This window comes from Anabrus simplex, chromosome 7, assembly GCF_040414725.1.
Source record: "Anabrus simplex isolate iqAnaSimp1 chromosome 7, ASM4041472v1, whole genome shotgun sequence".
Lineage (NCBI taxonomy): Eukaryota > Metazoa > Arthropoda > Insecta > Orthoptera > Tettigoniidae > Anabrus > Anabrus simplex.
Genome location: NC_090271.1, coordinates 219205763 through 219220851, shown reverse-complemented (window position 1 = coordinate 219220851; position 15089 = coordinate 219205763). Strand labels below are relative to the sequence as shown.

At 39.9% G+C, this 15089-nt stretch overlaps 1 protein-coding gene across 5 annotated transcripts in view; it reads right to left on the bottom strand.

Annotated features, from left to right (window-relative positions):
- The window catches only part of LOC136877479 (protein nessun dorma), a 206844-nt gene that overhangs the window by 81133 nt on the left and 110622 nt on the right, over nucleotides 1-15089 (bottom strand). The gene's annotated exons all lie outside the window — the stretch shown is intronic.

Genomic DNA, 15089 nt, shown 5'->3' with positions numbered 1-15089 from the left:
CAATGCAGTTCATGTCCATTCAGCTGCACAACAGAAGACCTGGTTAAAGCGAAGCCAAATGCACTTGATGTTGCAAGGTTTTGGGCTCACATAGTTTAATGTGGCTCTTCGCCATTGGAGTATTTATATTATGTTTTATGTTCTTCCTTATCTTTAATTTTAAACTTACGTATGCTTCTGACACGATATAAATAAAGTGCAAAAATTAATTACTGTAAAACACACATTCTATATTCTAGTCTTCATTATAAATATTTAGTGATTTACTCCAAAATTCAACACAAAATTGAGTTTTTTTTATTACAATGTAATGCAGTACTTCAGATAACACAGGTAATATAGTGTTGTCTATAGCTGCCTATTGATCAAAGGCAATGCCAATCTATATATATAAAATAAGAGTTTTGTCTGTACATTGCTCAGAATTTAAAAAGGATGGTATTTCTGAATCGGTCGCGTCAACAGTAGCAAGGAAATGCACTTTTTAAATTTAAATGAAGTTTATTACGTGTAATGTCTGTCTGTGTCTGTCTGTCTGTCTGTATGTCTATACATGCATCACGAGAAAACGGCTGAAGAGAATTTAATGAAAATCGGTATGTAAAGTCGGGAAATAAGTTGCTACAATCCAGACCATAAATAATCTTATTCACGCCGAGAGAAATGGTAGTTTAGGGGAAGGCCTAACTTAAATTCTCACATTTCTATGTTATTAGTTGTCCTATTTCAAAATAAGTCATAGATAATTTTATTCATGAAGAATGGAATGGTAGTTTAGGGGAAGGCCTAAAATTTAATTCTCAAATATTTGTGTTATTAGTGGTCCTATCAACAAATACTACATTACTAAAGTTATATAGTATTAAATTTCTGATCATTTATTTCTTACACATTTTTACCCTACTGGCTATGATAACAGTGATATTCATGAATTTGGATTTTTGTTGCTACGTCCATATCAGCGCCAAGTCACGAGAAAATGGGTAGACAGAATTTAATGAAAATTATTATGTGAACTCTGAGAATAAAGAACTACACTATAAATAATTTTGTAAGATGCCCTAATATCACAGGGTCGAAAGAAAACTGAACGAGGAGGCCTACAATACAGAAAGCTCATAACATTGAACAACAATAACATTACATTGACCATTGTTTGTTGTGATGTGGTTCGTGTCTTCTGTTGCCAGTCATGTCCGATAGATGGAATTACTGCTTTATACCCAGTATTTCTTTCTTTTATTTGCTTTACGTCACACCGACACAGATAGGTATTATGGCGACGATGGGATAGGAAAGGGCTAGGAGTGGAAAGGAAGCAGCCCTGGTGTTAATTACGGTACAGCCCAAGCATTTGCCTGACGTGAAAACGGAAGACCACGGAAAACCATCTTCGGGGCTGTCGACAGTGGTTTTTGAACCCACTACTTATCAAATGCAAACTCACAGCTGCGCACCCCTAACCGCATGGCCAACTCGCCCGGTTGTACCGGGTAAAAAGAATGCCTGAATATTGGCAGGAAGTAGCTGGGGAGTTAGATAACTTTCTTCTTAAGCATGCCATTCCTCTGGTTCATACATTTTCTGACACTACTGCTATGTAACAAACTAGTTCATCATAGCATTGCAGCTATTCAATCCTTACTCTGAGGCACTGATTGGAATGAGCAGTGTGCATATTTAACGGAATAATGCCAGAGAAGTGTTCACGGCTGTCTGCGGCCTGGTCATACCAGAACTGGAACTTAGGACTGTTAGATCGGCATCGTAATACCATTCGTTAAAAGTGAGAGAATGTGCGGTTTCTCATTTGATCGAATATTTTACATGATAACATTGCTTTTAATCCCTACATTCCTACTGATGTTTTTGTAATGGCCAAAGTTAACTAACTGTAATTCGGAAAACCACACGGGCAGCCTTTCTTAGAATCCTGTAGCAAAGTACGGGGTACATCAGCTAGTATGAAAATAAAGTGTTGCACGGTTTATCGTTCATTTTTTTAAACATAACAATACATTTAAATTTGTGTTAGGAACAAGTGGGACCTTTTGTTGGCGAAAAGAGCTAATTTTTATTTCAGAAGTTATCACGTTATTCAGTTTCACATTAACCGAACTAGGAGTAGCATCTAAGGTCATCGGCCCCTAATGGAAAAAGACGGAAGATATATGATAATTATAATTTTACAATGTACCCACTGGCTAGACATAAAAAAAAGTGATGAAGAAAAATGATTATGAGATTAAAACAATCAGTGGATCTAATTTGCAAAGACTTATTTTCTAATAAAAAAAATAGAAAATACAGGTAAAGGAATAAGGCATTGCCTAGAAATACAGATATATATATATAATTCATGTTAGATGTTAAGATAACACATTAAAATACACAACACAAACTAAAATTAGGTCAATGGGATAAAAGCGCAGTTAACACAAATACACTAGGAAAAAGGACATTGTTACACATGATTAAAAAGACCACTATCCCTCATAAAACGGATGACGAGGTCTGCTGATTGCTGGTCATCTCGCAGGATGACGGAGATTGTACTCGGGAGGTTAAGCCTATGGCACAGATCGACCAGGTCCACACACTCCGTAAGGATTTGTACCATGGTAAGATGATTGCCACAAGTACACACTGGAAGGGGTTTTCCTTTCAACAGATGGGAGTGTGTCAGGATACCGTGGCCGTTCTGAAGACGACGTAATACCACTGCTTCCCTCCGAGAACAAGTATGAAGGACAAGTTCTCCACCTAATCAATACTTTATTTTACATAGTGTCAATGTAAAATATCTGTCGCAAATTAGCAGCATACGCCAGAAGGAGCTGCTGGCACCTCAGGTGTAAAGGTGGCACACCAGATTCAGAGAACAGGCTAGCTATGGGGCTTGTTCGGAAAGCTCCCGTTGCCAACCTAACCCCGCTGTGGTGGATGCTGTTTAGTTTTGCATGGACACTTGGTCTTGCTGAGCCATATGCCATATGCCGCTCCCCAATTAGTTTTGCTAAAAAACTTCAAGAGATTATGCCTCTTGGTGCATTGCACTTTTAGCTGCCGCACGTGTGGCTCCCACGATAATTTACTACCGAAAAGGAGCCCAAGAAATCAGTGTCAACTACGGGAAGAGCAACATTTCCTAAATAAAGTTCAGGATGAGGGTGAAGAGTACGTTGACAACAAAAGAGGACAACAGATGTCTTTGCGGTGGAAAACCGAATAACATGTTCAAAGGTCCACTGCTCCACTCTCGTAATAGCTTGCTCTGCGACTGCCATATTATGCGAGCTATAGTGCAGAGCAAAATCGTCCACATATAGCGACGGACTACTGCTGAACCAGCAGCAGTGACAACACCGTTTATTTGTGATACAATTCCTTTAGTTTTGCCAATTGCCACCTTTTCAATACAAAAAAAATAATAATAATACAAACTTACTGTACATATTTATTATGATGTTTATATGGTACATGTTTTGCCCCTTTTCGTGAGCATCATCAGCCAAACTATCATTAATCTAAGATTGTACAAGATCATAAAACAATTCTTTTGGTTCAAAATTACTCCTATAAAACTAATTGATAATCTTATAATATTTTAAAAGTCACACAACAATAAAACTATGTCTTAAGCTAACACTTTTTGTCTAAAATCTTCTTCAGTCTACCATTTTATTGCCGAAACTCATCTGGTGAACATCTTTTAAAATTGATTAAAAATAAGAATAAAATAAAAAAAAATTGAGATCTGGCTAGTTGTGTTGATTCCTGTTGCTTAACTTGTATAATTGTCATTAAAACTTCATAACAGTATTGAATATTTTCTGCAGTTGATAATTGTGATTATGGTCGATAGACTTGTTCTCGTTGCCGGAGTAACATTTATAAAATGTATTGGTATTAATTTATATTATCAATGGGGTAAAATTGTTCGTGAACAAACTTGTTATGAAACACTTTCTGATGTCATATTGGATTTAAAATGTTCTCGAACGTTCCATAATGGCTCGTTGGTGTATCTGTAATGAAAGATAAAAATTATATGTTTATGGTTTTGATTGTATTTCTGTATAACATCTTATTGGAAGAATTGTGACTTACTTTCCTTTCTGCTGCGTAATTGTTTGGTGTTACTCCTAGCCTCTTGAGAACTACTTGTTGTCCTGTTTGCACTTCTTGTGTTGTATGAGTGAGTGTGGATGAGTTTACGTTTTGGCGGGGAGGGGGAAGGGGAAGTTAAGGTAGGCGGCGTATTGATGGCTGCAGTAGACTGTGGAGGGGATAGTCTAGGAGAAGTGAGGGGAGGAGTTGAGTTTGTTTGTGTCAATAAGCCATTAACTTTTATCGGATTAAAATGTTTATAGAATTTATTTATATCTGATTTGAATATTTGTATTAGTTCCAGTAATTGTAATAAGATGGGATTCTTTATTTCTATTTCGTAATTTAGATTTTTATTTTTATTGTATTGTTGATCTAAATGAATGTATATGTTTTCCAATTCTGTCATTTCTTTTCCTTTTTCTACTCTTCTTAAGATTTTTAAATCCCTTTCAATAGTTGTGAAACTGTGGCCGAAGCTTTATAATAAGATATCTCGAACATGTGAATGCAGCCAAACACAGGAAACATTCTGCAATGAGTACACACATGCAAGACACTGGACACAGTTTTACAGTACAAGATGAAAATAAATAAGTCCAAAACCAAAGTAATGGAGTGCAGTCGAACGAAGGCAGGTGATGTAGGAAATATTAGATTAGGAAACGAAGTCTTAAAGGAAGTAGATGAATATTGTTACTTGGGTAGTAAAGTAACTAACGATGGCAGAAGTAAGGAGGACATAAAATGCAGACTAGCACAAGCAAGAAAGAGCTTTCTTAAGAAAAGAAATTTGCTCACTTCAAGCATTGATATCGGAATTAGAAAGATGTTTTTGAAGACTTTCGTGTGGAGCGTGGCATTGTATGGAAGTGAAACATGGACGATAACTAGCTCAGAAAGAAAGAGAATAGAAGCTTTTGAAATGTGGTGTTACAGAAGAATGCTGAAGGTGAGATGGATAGATCGAATCACGAATGAAGAGATACTGAATCGAATTGGTGAGAGGAGATCGATTTGGCTAAATTTGACGAGAAGAAGAGATAGAATGATAGGACACATCTTAAGACACCCAGGACTTGTTCAGTTGGTTTTTGAAGGAAGTGTAGGTGGTAAGAACGGTAGGGGTAGACCACGGTATGAATATGACAAACAGATTAGAGCAGATGTAGGATGCAATAGTTACGTAGAAATAAAAAGGTTAGCACAGGATAGGGTGGCATGGAGGGCTGCATCAAACCAGTCTATGGACTGATGACTCAAACAACACACCAATACATTTTATAAATGTTACTCCAGCAACGAGAACAAGTCTATCGACCATAATCACAATTATCAACTGCAGAAAATATTCAACACTGTTATAAAGTTTTAATGACAATTATACAAGTTAAGCAACAGGAATCAACACAACTCACCAGATCTCAAAAGTTTTTTTATTTTATTCTTATTTTTAAACAATTTTAAAAGATGTTCACCAGATGAGTTTCAGCAATAAAATGTTAGACTGAAGAAGATTTTAGACAAAAAAGTGTTAGCTTAAGACATAGTTTTATTGTTGTGTGACTTTTAAAATGTTATAAGATTATCAATTAGTTTTATAGGAGTAATCTTGAACTAAAAGAATTGTTTTATGATCTTATACAATCTTAGATTAATGATAGTTTGGCTGATGATGCTCACGAAAAGGGGCGAAACATGTACCATATAAACATCATAATAAATATGTACAGTAAGTTTGTATTTTTTTTTTTTTTTTTTTGTATTGAAAAGGTGGCAATTGGCAAAACTAAAGGAATTGTATCACAAGTAGATCTTCAATACGGACAAGGAAAATGAAGTTTATAACCTGCAACACCGTTTATGGCAATCTCGAACAGAGTGACACTAAGAACCGATCCCTGTGGGCCTCCATTTTCTTGAACGTGGTATTGCGAATCTGTCCTCCCTACTCAGACATCGAATAGATGGAGGGGCAAAAAATTTGCAATAAATACCGGCAAGTGACCTTGGAATCTCCTCTTATGCAGGACTGAAAGGATACCATATCGCCATGTGGTATCATAAGCCTTTTCCAAGTCAAAGAAAACAGCTACCAAATGTTATTTGAGGAGAAACACATCCTGGATAGAGCTGTCCAGGCGTACCAAGTGGTTAGTGGTCGAGCGAGCGGCTTACAAACCACACTGGTACTCGGACAAGAGTCCTCCTTTCTCCAGACACCACACAATTCGGCGATTTACCATCCTCTCAAAAAGCTTACACAGGCAGTTTGTAAGACAAATAGGTCTGTAAATTCCTGCATACTTAAGATCTTTGTCAGGCTTGAGGATAGGAATGACTATGCCCTCTCGCCACTGAGACGGAAACTCACCCTCTATCCAGATTCGGTTGAACACACGAAGGAGATATAGTAGACTATATCTGTTTCAACATCTGGTTATGGATATGGCCTGGCCCAGGAGACGTGTCCTTGCAAAGTGCTAAGGCGCTACAGAGTTCCCACTCCGTAAAGGGCACGTTATACTCTGAGGCTTGAGTGGCAAAACTGAGATGATGACGTTCTGCCTCCCGCTTCAGAACAAGGAAATCACGATGATAATTCCCGGAGCTAGACACATCCGTGAAATGGCTAGTTAGATGTTAACAATCGAGAGTGGTTCAGTGACGATACTGCCTGCAATGGAAATTCCCGGTAGAGAAGATGAACTTTGGATACCCGAAACACGTCAAAGTTTAGTCCACACTCGAGATGATAGATTATGTGACGTCATAGACGACACATATCTCTCCCATGAAGCTTTCTTACTTTGGCGCCCCAGGGCAGAGTTGTTAAAATGTTATCAAGTTGGCCACAGTAGGCTGCCTACGATAACGTTTATGAGCGAGACAGCGTTCTTTGTTAGCTGCTGCAATTTCTTCGTTCCACCAAGGAAGAAGTTTTCGGCGAGGAGTCCCTGAGAAGGAAGGAATGGACTCCTCAGCAGCAGCAAGAATAACTTGGGTGATGCAAGTTATTTCCTTGCCAAAGGTCCGCCTGGTATCGTCATTAAAGACAGCTAGTAATGTGTACTTTGACCAATCAGCATGTTTAAGAATCCAACGAGGAGGAGCCTCAACGGGGAAAATGGTCACTGTCGCAGAGATCATCGTGTGTATTCCACCAAAACAGCGGAACCACATTTGGCTGCAAAGATTTATGTCTATGCAAGAATATGTGCCGTAATGTACACTAAATTGAGTTGGTTCCCCTGTGTTCAAAATACATAAATCCAGCTCTGTCACTAAGATTTCCAGCTCTCTTTCCCGGAGGCAAGGTGTCTCAAAGCCCCATGTAGGGTGATGGGCGTTGAAATCGCCCAATAGGAGGAAAGGAGGTGGAAGCTTATCTGTAAGATCAGCGACATCATTTATGTTAAGAGACTGGCCTGGTGGAAAATAAATGTTACACACTCTTGCTATGACAGGCAGCAGTACCCACACCGCAACTGCTTCCAGTGCAGTCCTTAGAGAAACCTCTTCGCTGCAGGTATCAGAACGAACAAAAACACCCATGCCACCAGACGCCCGGTGAGCATAATATCGTTCTGTCGAGTATAGTCTGAAATTTCTCAAGACCTGGTCTGAAGTTTGTCTCCTGAATACAGATTATACTCGCCGCGTACTCACTAATGAGCTGACGTAGCTCAGCAAGATGCCTGTCATAACCATCACAATTCCACTGTAACAGTGCAATAGTGTGGACTATAAAAGGAATGTTAGGTTATGAGCGACAAGATGCTCGTAAACCTAAACACTATCAACATCTACATCCGTATATGTAGACGACAGTGTGATGTCCATCCCGTCATCGACAGACGGCAGGGATGACACCCAGAACTTCGACGCTTTTCGGGGGCGGGAAGTGTATCATGGAAACATATCTGAAACACATGTAGAGAAAAGAGTTATCCTCGCTAAAAATTTACATGTGAATAACCTTTCTGAAATTTAACTAGACGCGAGAAATTATTAACTATCCTCTGAAATCAGTGATGTACTCTGCCATATCTTGAGGTGTATCACATTCTTACTTAATTTCAGTATATAACGTTAAAATTAAGAGATCGTTTACTTCAGCAGTTATTTTTAACGAGTTAACAACTGCTATCGGCCAAGTTATTTACCCATATGTTACAAAAACTTGTTATCCTCTTTCATTTCGAATTTTCTTTAGAGAACAGCAGTCGTTGGGTATTACTAATCAACTCAAACATCACCTTTGAATGTCGACAAGAGCTCGCAAATGCACATGGTGAGAAAACTATACGGTACCAAACATGATCGATCGCATTTTGTAACAAACATTTCAGTTTCCTTATTCAAACAGCTTCACCTATCCTAACTTAACCGTACTATACATATGATGAAAACATACTTCAAGCGCCAGTAGAGAAATAATGATAACCTTCTCGCTATAAATATACATGATAATAACCTTTCCGCAATTTAACTAGACATGAGAATATATAAACTAACCTGTGAAATCAATTATGCACTCTACCATATCTCGAAGTGTATCCCAATTTTACTTAACTCTTTCGCTGTGCTATTTTTAAACAAAGCACTTACAGGAAAATGTAATTTTTTCATATTTTCCAAATACTAGTTGTTTTACGTCACACCGACACAGATAGTTCTTACCGCGACGATGGGACAGGAAAGAGCTAGGAGTGGGAAGAAAGCGGCCGTGGCCTTAATTAAGATACAGCCCCAGCATTTGGCTGGTGTGAAAATGGGAAACCACGGAAAACCATTTTCAGGGCTGCCGACAGTGGGGTTCAAACCTACTATCTCCCGAATACTAGATACTGGCTGCACTTAAGCGACTGCAGTTATCGAGCTCGGTATTTTCCAAATGAAGTGAAACTTTTTTTTTTTTTGAAGGTTAGTGACATTCAACACCATTGCACCATTTTTAACTCAACTTTGGCAAACTAGCAGTGACATTTGACCTTGAAACACACATTACTGTGATACATCTCGAAACATGGAACTGGACACATTGCAGGCTGTCCTGGGCAATTCTTACATAAAAATACTGTCTGTTTTCTCTTTCACAGTCCCTTTCCTTTCTCTCAACATTTTGCTGGTAATTTGGAACAAACAACATAATTAGGTTTGTGACTCTTGTCTTGTTGCTCCCCAAGAAAGTGCCTTTCTGTCAGGCGCGCTTGAGGTATGTAATCAGGAGGTCTTCCTCATTTCGCCAGCGGAGTGCACTGATACTCTCGTAGCAGTCCATAATGACAGAATTTCTGAGATCAGGAGCACTAATTGCCCTGTCACATAATTTCATTTTTGTCATTCTTATGTCATCACTAATATCCCGCCAGTCCGATGCAAAATGAAGATCTTCCTCATTGGCTCTTTCTTCCGAACAATCACTATGCTCATTATCACTTGTTTCATTGTACAAGTTTACTGAATAGTCTGAATCAGAATCGGCCACTAAAAGACTGAAGATTTCTTCGCTTTCATTACTAATGTTGCCCCGCGCGCTCATAGCTGCTGAGTGAAGCCTGTTATCAGCCAGACAGCTGACAGGAATGTTGGCGGGCGGGTGAAAGATAACAAATAAACATAGGTCCAGTATTGGCGGCAGCGTTTTCAACGAATGCTTAGTACACAGTCAATACATGACTGTAGATGTTTGTATTATTAAATGCGCCTTTATTAAGGAAGCACGTGGAAACTATAACAGGAAAGTACCAAGTCGACAAAAGTCGACTTCTGCAGCAAAAGAACTGCAGTATTTAGTATTAAAATCAAGCGATCGTTTAGTCAGCCTTTATTTTTAACAAGTTAAGAACTGTTATCGAACACGTTATTAACGCATTTATTACGAAAATATGTTGTCTTTCAATTCAAATTTTCTTTACGGAACAGCAGTCGACAGGTATTACTAATAGACTCCGACAACACCTTCGAATAAGAAGATGTACAATATTATAGGGAAGGATCCACCTTTCAATACTCCGTAGTAAGTTGAACTAAAAAGTAGTTACAACCTGTTTATTGGGACCAGTTTCAACACATTTCAAGTGTCATCATCAGCCAATTAGCGAAGATCTTAAAACAACTAATACACTGACTGACAGAGCAAATGCAACACCAAGAAGGAGTGGTTCGAAAGGGATGAAAGTTGGGGAAAAAACAGAGACCGCACGGACGAATAATTGATGTTTATTTCAAACTGATATGCAGGTTACACAATGCGCACGGCATCGACTCAGTAGGATGTAGGACCACCGCGAGCGGCGATGCACGCAGAAACACGTCGAGGTACAGAGTCAATAAGAGTGCGGATGGTGTCCTGAGGGATGGTTCTCCATTCTCTGTCAACCATTTGCCACAGTTGGTCGTCCGTACGAGGCTGGGGCAGAGTTTGCAAACGGCGTCCAATGAGATCCCACACGTGTTCGATTGGTGAGAGATCCGGAGAGTACGCTGGCCACGGAAGCATCTGTACACCTCGTAGAGCCTATTGGGAGATGCGAGCAGTGTGTGGGCGGGCATTATCCTGCTGAAACAGAGCATTGGGCAGCCCCTGAAGGTACGGGAGTGCCACCGGCCGCAGAACATGCTGCACGTAGCGGTGGGCATTTAACGTGCCTTGAATACGCACTAGAGGTGACGTGGAATCATACGCAATAGCGCCCCAAACCATGATGCCGCGTTGTCTAGCGGTAGGGCGCTCCACAGTTACTGCCGGATTTGACCTTTCTCCACGCCGACGCCACACTCGTCTGCGGTGACTATCACTGACAGAACAGAAGCGTGACTCATCGGAGAACACGACGTTCCGCCATTCCCTCATCCAAGTCGCTCTAGCCCGGCACCATGCCAGGCGTGCACGTCTATGCTGTGGAGTCAATGGTAGTCTTCTGAGCGGACGCCGGGAGTGCAGGCCTCCTTCAACCAATCGACGGGAAATTGTTCTGGTCGATATTGGAACAGCCAGGGTGTCTTGCACATGCTGAAGAATAGCGGTTGACGTGGCGTGCGGGGCTGCCACCGCTTGGCGGCGGATGCGCCGATCCTCGCGTGCTGACGTCACTCGGGCTGCGCCTGGACCCCTCGCACGTGCCACACGTCCCTGCGCCAACCATCTTCGCCACAGGTGCTGCACTGTGGACACATTCCTATGGGTATCGGCTGTGATTTGACGAAGCGACCAACCTGCCCTTCTCAGCCCGATCACCATACCCCTCGTAAAGTCGTCCGTCTGCTGGAAATGCCTCCGTTGACGGCGGCCTGGCATTCTTAGCTATACACGTGTCCTGTGGCACACGACAACACGTTCTACAATGACTGTCGGCTGAGAAATCACGGTACGAAGTGGGCCATTCGCCAACGCCATGTCCCATTTATCGTTCGCTACGTGCGCAGCACAGCGGCGCATTCCACATCATGAGCATACCTCAGTGACGTCAGTCTACCCTGCAATTGGCATAAAGTTCTGACCACTCCTTCTTGGTGTTGCATTTGCTCTGTCAGTCAGTGTATATTGAACACAGGCAAAAAATTAACATTGTATCATATCGTAGCAATTCAGTTAATGTTCAAAACAGAACATCATGAAAAAAAAAAACCACCTTTGAATGTCGACAAGAGAACTCGCTAGTGGACTTGGCGAAGAAACTATACCGAACATAATCGACTGCACGCAACATAATCGCTGGGGTGCATAAATATCGGTAATGGAAAAAAACGTGCACGCTTAATCGCTCATAATAATGGATGCATCAGCGATAGGGGCCTCGCTATAATCGAAGGATAATACACAGTTTAATATAAGAATTTTGAAGGGACAGCAAAACATTGTCAGTACAACGGGGTTCTCGTTATATGCCGTACTCGCTATCGCGGACTTCTACTGTTCTAGTCAGCTTCCTTGTGAACTTAATACCTGTGTTCTCCTGCGTATAATGTATTGAGAAATAGAAACTAAAAGTAATGTTTAATGGGAGGGCACGTAACCCTGTGACCGTATGTGCAGGCCACCACTGCTATATTCTCGAGACCAGAACAGATGTTGCACCTTACATACATAAAACCATGGGAGGTCTTAGGATTGCCTCTCAGTTTTGGTCCTAATATAAGATGGGGAATTTTACGTTTACACTTTTGTGTTAAAATGTATAAAAACAGCAGTCTTTTTATTTGCGCATCCTAACATTTAAAAAGTTTGTATCATTTCACAATCGTACTAGCTTGTAGAGGGAGCGCAGCACGCTTTCCAGCTGAGCTCAAGATCACGAATAATAACATAAATATCTGGAGTTTTGATCGTATATTTTCTCTTTCCAATTTGCTTGTAATCAGTGATGGGCAGAATTGAATATAACACATTCGAGAACTTTTGAGAATCAATAGTTACATTCAAAACGATGTCCTCAAGTTCAACAAAACCTTTAAAAGTCAATGTAAGTCTAATTTACTCGGTACAACATTTCCACAGACTTACTACAAACTGTATACCGGTGACCAAATTACAATGGAAGAATTTTTTTAAAAAAAGGGGGATTTTGCCATCATGTTAGGTGCTCTAGTATCTAATGTGCTTTATTTTATTAGATTAGGGAATTTAAAAACTTCTTGTGGTCGACTGCTGTTTGTTTTAGTGCTATTAGGTTTTTTAATGAGTTCAGCTGATCAAATTTGCTGACATGACTGACTACAGAATCAAGAATTATGTTTGATGCAGCCCTGTGGTCTAGCTTGCCTGCCTCTTGCCTGGAGGCCCCGGGTTCAATTCTCAGACAGGTCATGCATTTTTACCTGGATATGAGGGCTGGTTCTAGGTCCGCTCAGCCTACGTGAATAATTGAGGAGCTATCTAATGGTGATATGGCGACTCTGGTCTAGAGAGCCAGGAAAGTTTATTCTTAGTGAATGCGGTGTGAAAATGAAATATTCAATATTATTATTATTATTATTATTATTATTAGTATTATTATTATTATTATTATTGGCCACATTGGACTACTTGAGTCATTTCACGTTCACTTTCTTTGTCAAGTTTCTACCGTTTGGTTCTTGTGATCTGCCCAGTACTTTTCATTTGTTCTGATCGTAATTTTCTCAATTCGTCTGAAAGACAATGGATCCATGAAATTCAGCAAGCTATCAAAGCAGCTGATTCGAGACAGCAGATCCGGAGAACAAAAATAAAATTAACACCCTACTTAAGACTCTCACCATTTCAACAGAAATGATACATGGAAGGGTTACAGCGATTTCAGACGAATTGAGAAAATTACAATCAGAACAAATGAAAAGGAGGAGCTTCAGGATCAGATCAATACATGGACAGCAACAGCTAAAGGGTACGGCCTAAGGTTCAGTCAGGAAAAAAGTGAAGTGTTGGTTATGCAGAGAAATGGTCAACCTGAAGGTTACATTGAAAGAGGGTAAACAACTCAAGATGTCCAACAAATTCAAATATCTAGGAAGCATGATATCAGCAACAGGCTCCATTGAAGAGGAACTTAACAGGAGGATTCAAGCCGGAGGAACATTCTAGAGAGTTGTCCGAGACCTAATATGGAACCCAAAAGTACCATTGAAATGCAAGTGAGCAATTTATCTGGCTTATTACATTCCAATTCTGACATATGGGAGTGAGACCTGGACCATGAGGAAAAAGGATGAAGCAAGGATTCAGGCAGCTGAAATGAGATTCATCCGAGCGATGGTTGGCAAAACAAGACGAGATAAAATTCGTAATGAGAACATCAGGGACATGGCTCAGGTTGGCAGAACGCAGGATAACATAACTCTGTGTAGACTCAAATGGTATATGATCACATGCGAAGGATGGATCCTGATCGCATGCCCAGAAAAATGTATGATCTGCAGTTAAAATATTCAAGACCAAGAGGGCGGCCAAGAATGTGATATACAGACATGGTGAAAAATAACATTCAACAACGAGGAGGGTACCGGGACGACAGTGAAGACGGAGAAATGTACAAAGACAGAAGTTGGTGGAGGGGCTTCATTCGCCGACCCATCGTAAAGATGGAACGACGTGGGATATATATGTATGTATGTATGTATGTATTATATTTACATCAACATTTCTATCCTTTAGGATACGTTCGAAATATTATCTAGTGCAAATCACAGGACTTAGCAAAACCAATTGAAAATTAACCTAACAATTAATCTAAACTATCAACAAGGCATTTCTATTATTAAGGTACAAAATTTAATAAGCCCTAACTGCAATAATAGTAAACAAAATTTATTGTGAAAAACACTTGGCATGACATTGTTCTAGCGCAAAGCTGAGAAGAGTATGAGTAACAGGGAAATGTCAAGTCAGTCTCGTCAGCTATCCACAGTCTTGTTTTGACTTTAAACACCATATACAAATGACATAACATTTATACAGTAGAAAGGGCAATTATATTTACACAACAAGTTCAAATACTTTTATTATCTTCAAAACAGCTTTCCTTACAATTCTGTTACTGGTGAAAACGGGAAACCATGGGAAACCATCTTCAAGGCTGCTGACAATGGGGTTTGACCCTACCATCTTCTGAATGCAAGCTCACAGCTGTGCGCCCCTAACCGCATCGCAAACTCGCTCAGTGATGTTGGTATTGTCTTTGCATTTATGCAAGCAATATTTAGGAAAGAAATGAACACAACCAAAGTCGAACATTGTGATGTTTTTGCCACAGAATAAGTGGATTTCATTTCATCCACCTAATCAACGCCTGACTTCATGTCATATTAATGTGTTTATCCCACTATTAATAAATGTGAGTAGAAAATAAGTCAAAATGCGCCCACTACTACACTTGCAGCTAATACATATATAATTTTATAATAAAAAATAATGGAAAAGAGTGAGTACGATTAATAAGTCACCAATACATGCCTGCAAAATGAGACTCCACAAGTCCGCAGTTGACAATATAAAA